This window comes from Phyllobates terribilis, unplaced genomic scaffold (genome assembly GCF_046119375.1).
Source record: "Phyllobates terribilis strain yellow unplaced genomic scaffold, ASM4611937v1 Scaffold_1__5_contigs__length_1240528914, whole genome shotgun sequence".
Classification (NCBI taxonomy): Eukaryota; Metazoa; Chordata; class Amphibia; order Anura; family Dendrobatidae; genus Phyllobates; species Phyllobates terribilis.
The window spans coordinates 721187736-721202982 of record NW_027362761.1 but is presented as its reverse complement, the minus strand read 5'-3'; the positions used below and the strand labels follow the sequence as shown (position 1 = coordinate 721202982).

At 40.9% G+C, this 15247-nt stretch overlaps 1 protein-coding gene across 13 annotated transcripts in view; it reads left to right on the top strand.

The window, feature by feature from the left end:
- The window catches only part of ADGRL3 (adhesion G protein-coupled receptor L3), a 1088292-nt gene that overhangs the window by 49270 nt on the left and 1023775 nt on the right, over nucleotides 1-15247 (top strand). For all 13 annotated transcript variants that reach the window (XM_073686326.1, XM_073686314.1, XM_073686318.1 and 10 more), the window contains exon 2: nucleotides 10445-10554. The gene's annotated coding sequence lies outside the window, so the exon portion shown is untranslated. The remainder of the gene's footprint in view (nucleotides 1-10444; nucleotides 10555-15247) is intronic.

Below are 15247 nucleotides of genomic sequence, written 5' to 3'. Positions count from 1 at the left end.
CCTCTTTACAAAACAATTCCAGTTCAGTTAAGTTTGATGGTCGCCGAGCATGGACAGCCCTCTTCAAATGATCCCACAGATGTTCAATGATATTCAGGTCTGGGGACTGGGATGGCCATTCCAGAACATTGTAATTGTTCCTCTGCATGAATGCCTGAGTAGATTTGGAGCGGTGTTTGGATCATTGTCTTGCTGAAAGATCCATCCCCTGCGTAACTTCAACTTTTTCACTGATTCTTGAACATTATTGTCAAGAATCTGCTGATACTGAGTGGAATCCATGCGTCCCTCAACTTTAACAAGATTCCCAGTGCCGGCATTGGCCACACAGCCCCAAAGCATGATGGAACCTCCACCAAATTTTACTGTGGGTAGCAAGTGTTTTTCTTGGAATGCTGTGTTTTTTTGCCGCCATGCATAACGCCTTTTTGCATGACCAAACAACTCAATCTTGGTTTCATCAGTCCACAGGACCTTCTTCCAAAAAGAAATTGGCTTCTCCAAATGTGCTTTTGCATACCTCAGCCGACTCTGTTTATGGCGTGCTTGCAGAAACGGCTTCTTTCGCATCACTCTCCCATACAGCTTCTCCTTGTGCAAAGTGCGTTGTATAGCTGACCGATGCACGGTGACACCATCTGCAGCAAGTTGATGCTGCAGCTCTCTGGAGGTGGTCTGAGGATTGTCCTTGACTGATCTCACCATTCTTCTTCTCTGCCTTTCTGATGTTTTTCTTGGCCTGCCACTTCTGGCCTTATCAAGAACTGTCCCTGTGTTCTTCCATTTCCTTACTATGTTCCTCACAGTGGAAACAGACAGGTTAAATCTCTGAGACAGCTTTTTGTATCCTTCCCCTGAACAACTATGTTGAATAATCTTTGCTTTCAGATCATTTGACAGTTGTTTTGAGGAGCCCATGATGCCACTCTTCAAAGGAGATTCAAACAGGAGAACAACTTGCAAGTGGACACTTTAAGTAGCTTTTCTCATGATTGCATACACCTGGCTATGAAGTTCAAAGCTCAATGAGGTTACAAAACCAAAAAAAGTGCTTTAGTAAGTCAGTAAAAAGTAGGTAGGAGTATTTAAAACAAGAAAATGATAAGGGTGCCCATACTTATGCACCTGTCAAATTTTGTTGGAATGCAGATTGCACATTTTCTGTTAGTACAATAAACCTCATTTCAAGGCAGAAACATTACTGTGTCTAACAGTTATTACATATATCAAACTGAAATAGCTGTTGCAAAAACACCAATTTTTATAAAACATTAAGCTTAAGATTAATAGGGGTGCCAAAACTTTTTCATATAACTGTATAAATTTTCATCTAGCGGAGTACACCAAATGTAGCAGCTTAAGATGTTTCTTAAAAAGTGTAGTAATTCCAAATTGAAGGGTTTTTCTGAGATTTTACAAAATTTTAGAAAAATAGGGAAATGTGAGAAAATAAATAATTTACTTATCCTTGCCACAGGTAGTCTTTCACCCAGTACCGGAAGTGAGGATTTCCTATCCTTTGATCAACTTACCTCCGGAGCAAATAATTGATCTTAGTGGTCACACACTGAACATGTAGTCAACCACCAGTGTTTGTCCACAGCAGTCAAATGACTGATTTACAGGACATAGTTGACCCTCAAACAAAGTACATTTTAATCAATAGATCTCGAAATAAAAATAAGTTCCACAATTGGATGTGTTAAAAAAAATTTTCTATTCTGAGATAATCTTATAAATGTGCTCTTGCTGTGTATTATTTAATGGCTGTGTCTCACCGTGCAGTATCATGGTCTGATCATACTACAGCTCAAAATGTATAACCTCGAGTTTGATAACCAGTCCTGGTATTGCAGTCCACCCATTCCCTTAATCACTTTGGTCATTCTTCTCTGCATGCGATCTAGTTCAGCTATGTCCTTCTTATGCACTGGAACCCAAAACTGTACACAACGTTCTAAGTGTCGCTGCACTAGTGACTTGTATAGAAGCAAAACTATGTGTTTGTCATCAGCATCTAAGTCTCTTTAAATGTATCCCATTATTTTATTAGCTGCCTGACACTGGTCACTAAAGTTGAGTTTGCTGTCCACCAATACAACCAAGTCTTTTTCCGTGACAGTTTACTGAGTGTTTTACCATTTAGTACATATTTATGTATTTTTTTCTTCTGCCCAAGTTATGACCTTTCATTAATCTACATTAAACTTCAATTGCCATTTCTTAGTGTAAGCCTCCAACTTACATAAATCTTTCTCTGTGTTGAGTGCCCTGCAGAGTTTAGTATTATCTGCAAATATTGAAATTCTACTCTTTAGGCTATGTGCCCATGTAGCAGATTTGATGCAGAGCGTTTTTGCCTCTCTCTGGCAGAAAAAAACGCATGCAGATTTACATGCGTTTTTTCTGCCAGAGAGAAGCGTTTTTTCAAGCACTTTTCCAAGCGATTTTGAGCATCACTTAGAAAAGTGCTTGACAAGCTGATCACACAATATAAATCCATGCAACCAGCATGGATTTATAATGTGTGAACAACTTAGATGCTTTAAATGCAGCATCTATAGTAAAAAAAAAAGATTTAAAACGTTAAAAATAAAAAAAACCTGTATATTCACCTCTCCGGCGGCCCCGGTCTGCTCTCCGGTCTCCTCCAGTCTGCTCCCGGCCGCGTCCCCTTGCCGTCCCGCAGTGTACCGTCAGGATCTGCGGTGACGTCATTTAGTCAGCTGATGGTCACGCGACCATCACCTGACCGCCGACGTCAGCGGTCGCGTGACCATCAGGTGACTAAATGATGTCACCGCAGGTCCTGACAGTACACTGTGGGACGCCAAGGCGAGAGGACGTGGCCGGGAGCAGACTGGAGGAGACCGGAGAGCAGACCTGGGGCCGCCGGAGAGGTGAATATATAGGTTTTGTTTATTTTTAACTTTTTTATTTCTTTTTTTCACCGCATGGTAGCCGGGATGAAGAGGATTTGTAGTCTCCTCTTCATCCCGGGTACCACACGCACCGCGATTACGCTGCAAATTCGCGGCCATTGAATTTAATTGAAACGCAGCAAATCCACATATACCTGCTGGTTTGCTGAGTTTCAATGTTCCTCAATGGCCGCGAATTTTTAGCGTAATCGCGGTAGAAATGGTCATGCTGCGTTTTGCAACGCAATGCGAATTCAGCGTGCAAATTAGCGCATCATGTGCGCAGCACATCCGAATTCACATTGCTTTGCATGGCAGACTGTTTTACAAGCGTTTTCGCGGCCGTAAAAGCGCCGCAAAAACGCTACAAAAACGCTACGTGGGCACATAGCCTTAAGCCTTTCACAAGATCATTAATAAATATGTTAAAAATAAGAGGGCACAATACTGACCCCTGTGGTACCCCACTGTTACCCAAATCCAAATGTGATCCATTAATAAACACCTTTTGTTTCCTATCACTGAGCCAGTTTTTAATCCAATTACACATACAGTGGGGAAAATAAGTATTTGATACACTGTCGATTTTGCAAGTTTTCCCTTCAACAAAGTATGGAGAGGTCTGTAATTTTAATCGTAGGTACACTTCAACTGTGAGAGACAGAATCTAAAAATAAAAACAGGAAATCACATTGTATGATTTTTAAATAATTTACATTTTATTGCATGAAATAAGTATTTGATCACTTACCAACCAGCAAGAATTCTGGCTCTCACAGACCTGTTAGTTTTTCTTTAAGAAGCCCCCTACTCTGCATTCATTACCTGTATTAATTTCACCTGTTTAAACTTGTTAGCTGTATAAAAGAAACCTGTCCACACAATCAATCACACTCCAACATCTCCACCATGGCCATGACCAAAGACCTGTCTAAGGACTCCAGGAACAAAATTGTAGACCTGCACAAGGCTTGGATGGGCTACAGGACAATAGGCAAGCAGCTTGGTAAGAAGGCAACAACATTGGCACAATTATTAGAAAATGGAAGAAACACTAGATGACTGTCAATCAATATCTCGCCTTGTGCGGTAAGGATGATTCTGAGAAAGGTCAGGAATCAGCCCAGAACTACACAGGAGGACCTGGTAAATGACCTGAAGAGAGCTGGGACCACAGTCTCAAACATTACCGTTAGTAACACACTATGCCGTCATGGATTAAAATCCTGCAGGGCAGGCAAGGTCCTCTTGCTTAGCCAGCACATGTCCAAGCTCGTTTGAAGTTTGTCAGTGACCATCTGGATGATCCAGAGGAGGAATGGGAGAAGGTCATGTTGTCAGATGAGACCAAAATATAACTTTTTGGTATTAACTCCACTCATCGTGTTTGGAGGAAGAAGAAGGGTGAGTACAACACCAAGAATACCTTCCCAACTGTGAAACATGGTGGGGGAAATATCATACTTTGGGGTTGCTTTTCTGCAAAGTGGACAGGTCGACTTCACCGTATTGAAGAGAGGATGGATGGGGTCATGTATCGTGAGACTTTGGCCAACAACCTTCATTCCTAAGTGAGAGCATTAAGATGGGTCGTGGCTGGGTCTTCAAGTATGACAATGACCCAAAGCACACTGCTATGGCAACTAAGGAGTGGCTCCCTTAGAAGCATTTCAAGGTCCTGGAGTGGCCTAGCCAGTCTCCAGACTTGAATCCAATAGAAAATCTTTGGAGGGAGCTGAAACTCAATGTAGCCCAGTGACAGCCCCGAAACCTGAAAGATTTGGAGAAGATCTGTATGGAAGAGTGGGCCAAAATCTCTGCTGCAGTGTGTGCAAGCTTGGTCAAGAACTACAGGAAATGTCTGACCTCTGTGATTGCAAACAAAGGTTTCTGTACCAAATATTAAGTTCTGTTTTTCTTTTGTATCAAATACTTTTCTCATGCAATAGAATGCAAATTAATTATGTAAAAATCATACAATGTGATTTTCTGGATTTTTTTTTAAAGATTCTGCCTCTCACAGTTGAAGTGTTCCTACGATAAAAATTACAGACCTCTCCATTCTTTGTAGGTGGGAAAACTTGCAAAATCAGCAGTGAATCAAATACTTATTTTCCCCATTGTATTTTCCACTAGTCCCATTGTTCTCATTTTATGTACCAGCCTTTTATGTGGTACTGTATCAATACAGGTAGACTCAAGTCACTATCTAGGCGATCTTCCTCTTCTGTACAGTTATTGCTCTCTCCCTCAGTCCCTAGTTTAAACACTCCTCCAACCTTCTAGCCATTTTTTCCCCAGCAGAGCTGCATCCTCCCCACTGAGGTGCAGCCCATCCCTAGCGTAAAGCCTGTTGCCAACAGAGAAGTTGGTCAAGTTTTCCAGGAACCCAAAACCCTCCATCCTACACCAATTTCTTAGCCACTTATTCACCTCCCTAATTTTCCACTGCCTTTCTCTGGCGTGCCATATGGTACAGGCAGTATTTTAGAGACTACTACACACTTGGTCAAAATTGTTGGTACCCCTCATTTAATGAAAGAAAAACCCACAATGGTCACAAAAATAACTTGAATCTGACAAAAGTAATAATAAATTAAAAATCTATGAAAATGAACAAATGAAAGTCAGACATTGCTTTTCAACCCTGCTTCCACAGAATTTAAAAAAAATTAAACTCATGAAATAGGCCTGGACAGAAATGATGGTAGTCTTAACTTAATATTTTGTTGAACAACCTTTTGAGGCAATCACTGCAATGAAATGATTCCTGTAACTGTCAATGAGACTTCTGCACCTCTCGACAGGAATTTGGCCCACTCCTCATGAGCAAACTGCTCCAGTTGTCTCGTGTTTGAAGGTTGCCTTTTCCAGACGTCATGTTTCAGCTCTTTCCAAAGATGCTCAATAGGATTTAGGTCAGGGCTCATAGAAGACCACTTCAGAATAGTCCAAAGTTTTCCTCTTAGTCATTCTTGGGTGTTTTTATCTGTGTGTTTTGACCACGTGTGTACCTTTGAGGTTCTTGCCTTAAGCCTATGGCCTATTTCCCTGAAATCGGTTTTAAAGACCTTTCCCCTACCTCTAACTTTGTCATTGGTGTCAAAGTGTACCATGACCGCTGGGTCCTCACCAATCCCTCCCAGTAAGCTGTCAACCAAAACCAAATTGTGTCAAATTCGAGAGCAAGGAAGACAACATGCACTTGAACTATCCTTGTCTTTGTGACAGATTGCTTTGCCTTTTCCCCTAATACTTGATATTCCTGGACTTGGTAAGCGTTTCCTACCTTAGGGCCAATTTTGTATCATCCCTGAATTAACATTTTATAGTTTATTGTAGCAAACATAAACAAGAAAATCAAGAATAAAACTGAGCACATAAATTGTGAGATTTTATTATTACATAACACCAAAATCATTGGTGCCCAATGCTCAGTAATGGGTAGATGGAGAGCCAAGGCTAACCCATTTGATCCTGTTTTTTCATGTTTAAACAGTTATAACACGTCTATGCACAATACCAGGCATCTGGAAAAGTGGTGTAAGGCATGGTACCATTGAGCACAAGGCTGTGGAAATATATTCTTTGGAGTTGAAGGATGTTGTAGATCAGTGTTCCTCAACTCCAGTCCTCAAGAGCCACCAACACATCATGTCTTTCGGATTTCCTTAGTATTTCTCAGCTGATGGAATTATCACCTGGGCAATACTAAGGAATTCCTGAAAACATGTTGGCGGCTCTTGAGAACTGGAGTTGGGGAACATTGATGTGTGGATCTTTTCATATTAATCTCATTGCATAGCTATATGAACCTACCTGAAGAAAAGTTGTTTTACACATTACTACTTTTCAAAAACAGTAATCCCACCAATGATTAATGGTATGAGCAATCATACAGCAAGGATCTAATGCATAATATAGAAGGTTGTAAAGGTAAATGTGAAACAAATGGTTAAATCCATGGTGAAAATCTGTGTCAAATACAAATCATAAAAGGCATTCTGGAAATCCACAGTATACTCTCAAATCCTCTGGAAAAAATCTGCTACTAGTATTGTAAATTTATTTCAGATTTTGGTGCAGAATCCCAGCCTGGATGTTTGAGCAGCATTTATATTAACCAGTTGTGCCTCAAATAGTGATACATTTTAAAGTGACATGATTGATGAAGAAAATTTTTCTCTGGTATCCCAGTCAATAGTTTGGCTCTCAAGTGTTGAATGGGTAGCTCAAGTTTCATCATAACATTTATTTAAAAAAATGGATTACATTCAAGGAACAATTATACTAAACATTTGTGTAATAACATAGACTCCTTTAAAGAGTATCTCCTTTAAAGGGAATCAGTCAGCAAATTTTTGCTTTGTAATCTGATAGCAGCATGGTGTAGGGACAGAGACCCCAATTCCAGCGATGTATGACTTAATTTACTGGATGCAGCAGCTATGATAGAATCATCGTTTTCTCTGCTGCAGTTCTAGCAGAGCTCGGGAAATGGAATGCTGATCTGTGTATAACACCACCCACACCACTGATTTGCAGCTTTCTGTCTACATTGTGTATTGACAGAAAGCTGGTAATCAGGGTGAGGGTGTGGTTGGACTATGATGCACGAGACACCTAGTCCTCTAGTATCTCCTGCTGTTAAAACACTGATTTTATTGAAACAAACACACACAGCCTAGAAAGTGACACATTGTTGGAATCAGGCTTTCAGCCTCTACATAATGGTGCTGTCAGGTTACATAGCGAAAACTTGCTGATAAATTCTCTTTAAAGAGTTATCATTAATGAGGTACACATATACATTAGATAAATGCTAGATCTTTTTGTAGGTTGCCTTTTTTGTGGATGAGCTGCATAAATAGATTATTCATGAGGCCAAAACCAAAGAAGCAATTTGTGAAACCAATAGTTTATTTAAAAAAGTAAAGTAAAAATCGAGAAATATTTTGAATTTTAACACAGATTTCAACAACAGAAGACGAGACCTGGGCATCAACTGGGTCTTCATGGTGAGGCCAAACTAGAAAATCCCTGAGTGTATAGATTCCTTGATATATAGTTTGCAATCTGCCCCTAATTTGAAACTTTTGTAATGCAGTGCATGATATACTTTATGGGAATTCTCTTAGGTTCACTTTACATTTTGGCACACTTCAGTGGCTCCTTTGGGGCTTTCGTCTCAAGCCCTGAAAAATGGCATTGAAGCATATACTGTACACTGATGGGGCCATTGAGTTTAAAGGGATTGCCTAGTCTAAAATGACAAGTCTGCAGTCACTCTATATGACTGCAGACTTGTGAATCCTCACATAGCTCACATTACACACTGTGAGGATTCTCGGATGTCAGTGCCGGGAACGGCAGTCACGTGACCACAAGTATGCGATATGCATTCTCCCGGCGAGAACCTGAATAGACTGTTTCTCGTGCGCTAAATGCAAGTATATTGTGCGAGTCCGGAAACAATCTAGCTGGGGTCTGGCTGGGAGTATGCATATCGCATACTTGCAGTCCCATGATTGCCATTCTCGACGCTGACACCTGAGAATCCTCACAGCGTGCAGAGCACGCTGTGTGAGGACTCACAAGTCTGCAGTCACATAGATGTGAACTTAGCCTTACTTTAAGATGCTGTTGCCTTCACTATCCGTAACATTTCAGCGAAGCTGCAATCCTGCATTATTTTCATCTTCTAAATCCCGTGAAGGGTCTACTGTACTGTGCTAATGAAAACAGAGAGAGGAGGGCGTGATTGCCTCTGCCAATTTTGCCATCTCTCTCTCTGCACAAATACAATCTTTGTAATCCACCCCCACCCCCACCACAAATTGTTTGCCCTCCCTATTTGTTTGCTCACATAGTACTGCCTGTATGGTTTGCCCTCCCTAAAGACTTTGCTTTCCTCCTTTTCCACGCTCTGAACGTGGCTACTGTAAACAGAGGGAGGAATGGAGTACAGCCAGTAACAGTGTGCAGTCCTCTGTATGTTGGAAGCAGCAGCACTGACAGATAAAGAGGTTGTACACTACTTTTTCATTGATGACCTATCCCTAGGATAGGTCATCCCTAGGTGGATGGCAGGGTACTTCACATCCGCCTCCTATTGATTTGAATAGGAGGCGGATGTGTAGTACCAAGCCGCTCCCACTACCAGAAGACAGCTCCGCAACTGAGTATATCCGGCCGGCGGCCGCCACCGATAACAGCTGATTGGCAGAGGTGCCATGTGTCAGACCCAGGCCAATCAGACATTGATGCCCTGTCCTACAGATGGGTCATCAATGTAAAAGTAGTGGACAACCTCTTTAAATAAAGAAATTGTTTTAGACTGGATGTTGGGACATGTCCATTTAGCACTATCTTCCCTAAAGTGCTAAATAAAGAGATTCTGAACAATTAAAAAATCAGTATACCTGTCCAGAATAAGCGGTCCTGTGTGTGTACATTAGGAATAACACTATTTCTGGCCATTATTTGACTGGTATACTGCATTTTTCCCACACACGCAGGGTGTCCCTGGCATTAATTCAGCAGATTTTGAAGAAAGCAGACTCCGCACGCTTCACAGTCTTCACGGGACAAAATCTTCTCATATTTTTTTCGGCAGTAACATCAAGTGATAAGTGATAAAGTGCCATGTCTTTCACAATTCCCGTCTCATGTGACACATGCTGTTACTGCCAAATAAAATATGAGAGGACTTTGTCCCATGAAGACTGCAAAGCATGAGTAGTCTGGTTTCTTCAAAATCTGTCAAATTATTGCCCGTTAGACTTCCTGCATATGTTGGAGCTGTTAATGAACCAAGTTTGTGATAGCTTGGAGTCAGATGTTGGCAGCTATACAAGATATCCTTCTGTGGTTTAGAACTATTTGTTGCACCCTGCATTTTTCACTAACTCTTTTATCTGCTGGTCTCTTATTTTCAGTTACTTTTGAGATATTGAGCAGAGATTGAAAGCCATCATGTACTGGAGAATACATAGTAGACAAAGTCACAAGGGATTAATGCTCTTCTTTGTCTTTGTAGCACCCCCCTTATAAGCAGCATATGTATCACGGGGGACAGTGTAGAGAAGTACTGAGCAGTGTAGCTGTAAATCCAGCACTGGGGGTAACTATTAAAAATATGCAGCTTAGGTCTGTGTTTTCATCTACCTGTCCTATCACTGTGCTTTTCCCTTCTACTCACTCATGCTCTCCCTTCTACTCCCTCATGATCTCCCTCCCCTTTCCATAGACTTCAATAGGCAGCTGTAATATGACACCTCAGTGAGCTGGCAGTCTGTCTTGTTTTGACCCAGATGGATATTAGCTGTTTTCCAGAGTGAATGATGAGTTCTGGAGGCCAGTGCAAGGAGAAGAAGTGGTTCATAGGTGGTGAAAGAAACATATTTCATAAGTTGCATCATTTCATATATTGGCTACTAAGAATGCAAAGTTAGTTGAAATAACAGTGACCGTTTCAATATTCTTGGTTAAAGTGTTGGATTATGTTTTCTTTGCTGTTGCAGATGGCTTCTGAATGGTCATGCCACCATGCAGTATAGATGAATGGATAAGGAGCCAGACATTGCCACTAAATGCCCAGATGCGCACACCAGAGGTTTGCTGAAATTAAAAGGTAAGTTTAAATCCCCACACATCTGTCAAGCTACCTGTAGTATGTGACTATGATAGAAAATAAATACTGTAATTACTGGAATCATTGGCTGCAGCGACAGTTAAAGCCATTTTACTAACTTGGTTGACTTATCAAAATGCTGTCTTTGAATCAGTTCTAAAAATATATTAAATCATTTTTGCTATGCATGGTGTGGTACCAAGAGAACTTTCTCGGGGGAGATGTTTCCCCATAAGTGATGCTAAGTGAAGCTGTGCATGTAGTATGCCAGATCCACCACCATTCCATTTTTTTCCCTTGCTCCCTCTTTATTACAGGATTGGACATGTGAGTACATGTGTACTGACAAATAACTTAAATATGCAACCTAAAAAAAAACCTATATTGTCTGGTTGATTAGATCCCCAAATAGTATGGGCGATACACATTAACACCTATGACAGTTATATTTTGAAGGAGAAGGGTCGGGAAGAGCTGACTTGGTGATGCTCGGCTTCTATATGTTAATGGTCTGTTCAGAGATCGCGCAAGACATTCTCCAGCTGGGTAATAATACTGCTCTTCTTGATGAGTATTTTTGCCTGGACAGGAGACTATACATTTGCAGAAACTCAAAATTGTAGTTTATAGGTATTGTAGGGTTTCTACTCACTTGGGTGCGTCGGGAGGCAAACAGGAAACATTTTCATTTAAATGTCCGTGTTGGTTCATTACCTCATAAACCAAGCATAAGAAAAAGGAAAACAAACAGTCTTTAGTGCAGGCAAAACAAAGTAAACAGTCCTTTACACAAAGTCTCTGGTGGCCAGTCCTGTGGGCACACAGGCTGGGTAGCATCCGGTACACTGGCTCAGTCTGGAGACATCAACACACAGGAGGCCTACTCCCTCCATACACAGACCATGTGTCAAACAAAGGACTCCATTTTAACCTCTCAACTACACCCAGAGATGAGGTATGTGGGCAGCCAGACCAGCCCATCTCTCATGGCTGCCCATAACCTGGTCCCAGATGCACCAAACAAACCTCTTAGTGCTATGTGCACTAGAGCAACACTCCAGGATTACATCACAGATGACAACCATCTCTGTGACACATACCTCCTATCAACTATATGTCCGGTAGCTGCCTTACAGTATAGGCCACTGCGCCATTAATAACATTTATATACAGTACAGACCAAAAGTTTGGACACACCTCATTTAAAGATTTTTCTGTATTTTCATGACTATGAAAATTGTACATTCACACTGAAGGCATCAAAACTATGAATTAACAACAAGTGCTAAGTGCTAAGCATCTCTGGGAACTCCTTCAAGATTGTTGGAAGACCATTTCCGGTGACTTCTGTCTCTGAGCTGCTTGGGCAGTTCCTTTGAGCTCATGATTCTCATTTGGTCTGACATGCACTGTGAGCTGTGAGGTCTTATATAGACAGGTGTGTGCCTTTCCAAATCAAGTCCTATCAGTTTAATTAAACACAGCTGGACTCCAATGAAGGAGTAGAACCATCTCAAGGAGGAGCACAAGGAAATGGACAGCATATGACTTAAATATGAGTGTCTGAGCAAAGGGTCTAAATACTTATGACCATGTAATATTTCAGTTTTTCTTTTTCAATAAATTTGCAAAAATTTCTACTTTTTTTTCAGTCAAGATGGGGTGCAGAGTGTACTTTAATGAGAAAAAAGGAACTTTTTAGAATTTACCAAATGGCTGCAATGAAACAAAGAGTGAAAAATTTAAAGGGGTCTGAATACTTTCCGTACCCACTGTAAATATAGGTAATGTCCCCATAGGGCACAGATAATATACAAAAACCAAGAAGCAATAAACTCTGTGCTGAGGATGCAAGTCATAGACCAATATATTGTTTAAAAAATCAAACTTTATTTAAACCGTAATTAAAACAATGTACACAAGACAACACCGGATACAGACATATTAAAAGAGAAAAGTTGATGGGTGAACTATTGTGGAAAAAATCCCTGAAAGAATTGAATCATTCCAATTACACATACATTACAAAAATTTGCATCAGTGTAATTTGTATGCATATATAAATAAAGTGCATTAGTGCATATTTTAAATAAATTCAAGAAAATGCATAAAAAGTACATATAACATACTGTAATACATGTGTAAAATAGGTCACTGTATACTGTATATGACTGTGTACTTGTAAATTATAATACTAGCAAAAAAAATAATAATCATATATGCATAAGTATGCCAATATCACTTTATAATGATATAACAAGTAGACATTTATGCATACAAAAATATGCCATGGAGGTAACTTTTTTTCACAAGAAAAATCACTAGTAAGAAATCATCTAGATATAATAAATTATCAATGCCAAATTTACATAGCAAGCTCACCCACCAAACACGCACGTTTCCCCAATGCTTCATTAGGAATCCACAATGAACCTTGAAGTTGTCTTCTGAGGTCTTTACATAGGCTACTGCAGCTAAGGCCTCTGTAGATGCCTCAGAGAAAATGTGGACTTCTTTTCTGATGGCAGTTGAAAGGAATAACAGCATGGGATGTGGAGGTGGTTTCATGCTACTACTTACTGTCGCTCAGCTTCTCTTTCACCCAGTAATGATGTGAGTGTAAAAGGCCCCGACTACTAACGGCGGGGGTAAGATTCCGTTTTGATACAGTGATGCCACTGACAGGACAGATGAGCTTCAAAAGAAAAACGGTGGTAAAACAATAACAAGATTTATTGTAACAAAACTCGCCCCTGTTTGTATGGGGAAGAAAAGTGAATAAAATAAACAGTAAAATTTTTAGTCCAACAACTCGTACAAAAGACTTGTGTTTTATTTTTCTTACCAGGAGAACAGCCACATATCCCTGGTCCCAGTAAGGGGATGTCTTCCCTTGGGCCAATAATGCCACCCCTCTCCCCTAAATGTGTCCGGACTTAAACAGGGCTAGTTCCTAAGGGGAAGCCGAAATATGTGTCTTTTCTCCTGGTTCACAATCTTAATACTATTCCCAATCAATAAACTTTCTGGGATCCCAATATGACTAAACTCAGCTGTACAGCTATGTGTATTACAACCCAAATTCCCCTAACAAGAATAACATATAAAATAAACAACCATATTCAATTCCCATTTACAAGAACACAGATGATAGCAAATTCATTTGATTAGCATGCTCTGCGGGAAATTCAATCCAGACAGGTGGGTGCCTTGGGAGCTTCACCACGGATTGTGGCCTTTCTGAACTTCACACCGCGCTATCAACAGTCGTTGATGAGATGAACACAGTTCGTGCCTCACTGACACCGTCCCATAGAGACTAGTCATTTAGATTGGTCTCAACACCTAGCTGACCCTAACTAACTCGTTGGACCGGTCAGGGAGAATTTAAAATAAGAAGAAGAACATGAGGTACCTTATCCTTGTTTAAAACATAGGGTGCTTTACCCTCCGCGGGCGCCGTGTCACACTTCACAAGATGGCCGGCTCTTTTCAATGTTATCCCACTGTTGCACTTCCCCGCGCTCTTCACCGAACAGAAATAGAGGATTATCACCAATCACAGGAGCACGAAACCGCTGCACTCCAAGGGGGAACCAGTTTCGCCTACTCTGGACCTTCCTTTTTTTCTCATCCACCAGGAGCTCCCAGACCACACGCGTCACGTCCCAGCTCCATCTCCCTGGCAACCCAACCCCTCTCCACCAAACAATCTTTATCCATCCTCAGCTTGAGTGGCAGAGCAATGATGCAATGAAAGTATTTTATAACTCAAGCAGCAAAATTGCATTTTCACTGCACAGTTCGTCTATTATTTGCATTGCAGCATTCATAAAATTATTCAAGTATTGTTTTGTTAACACTTAATAAAATTTAGATCAACAGTGAGTGTCACTGACATCTAGTGGTCAGATGTCATCGTTATAGGTGTGGCCTCCACTCACAGTCATCACCAACACACATATCTCTATACACCCTCTTACACGAGCATGGCTGAAAGTAAGTGCTGAGACCATTTTCCAAGACACGAGTCTTAAATGAGGAAATCCTTGTAGGCCTCTTCATCTTATCTTTGCAGACATTACCTATGATAACCCAGCCTAGATCAAAGTATTTAGTGAATGTTACATCCTGTGGCCCGTTGATTTGCCACCTTGTGTAGCCGGAGAATGTCTCTGCCAAGCAGAATCAGGATATCCGCACTGTTGTCAAGGGCTGGTATTTTGGCTATAGTCTTTAGATGAAGGTGATGAAAAGCAGCCTCTGGGATCTCCTCTCTTTTGGATGTTATCTGCTTGCACTCGACGAGAGTGGATAGGGGTATCTCCACATTGTTCTCAAGAAAAGATAATATAAGCATTTCCCTTTAAATGGAACAAATCAAACAGTTCTGGCCTTGTAAGTGATCGGTTGCACTGATCGTCCAGAATGGCGTTCATCTTTAAAGTTTTCTCTGATTGACCCTTGCGATGCACATTCACCAGACATATCTTTGCACAGGACTTGTCACAAAGGTCTTCTGCATAGACTTCTGTGCATGAAGAAGATACTGCGGTGGAACCTGCTGCTTGATCTGCGTTGTGATTAGGAGAAGGCGTAATCGGTTCTCACTGTCGCACTCCAAACACTTAATAGTAATTTTACAGTCTTTATCAAAATTGTTCAGTAGAAGAAAATCTGTAACATACCCCAA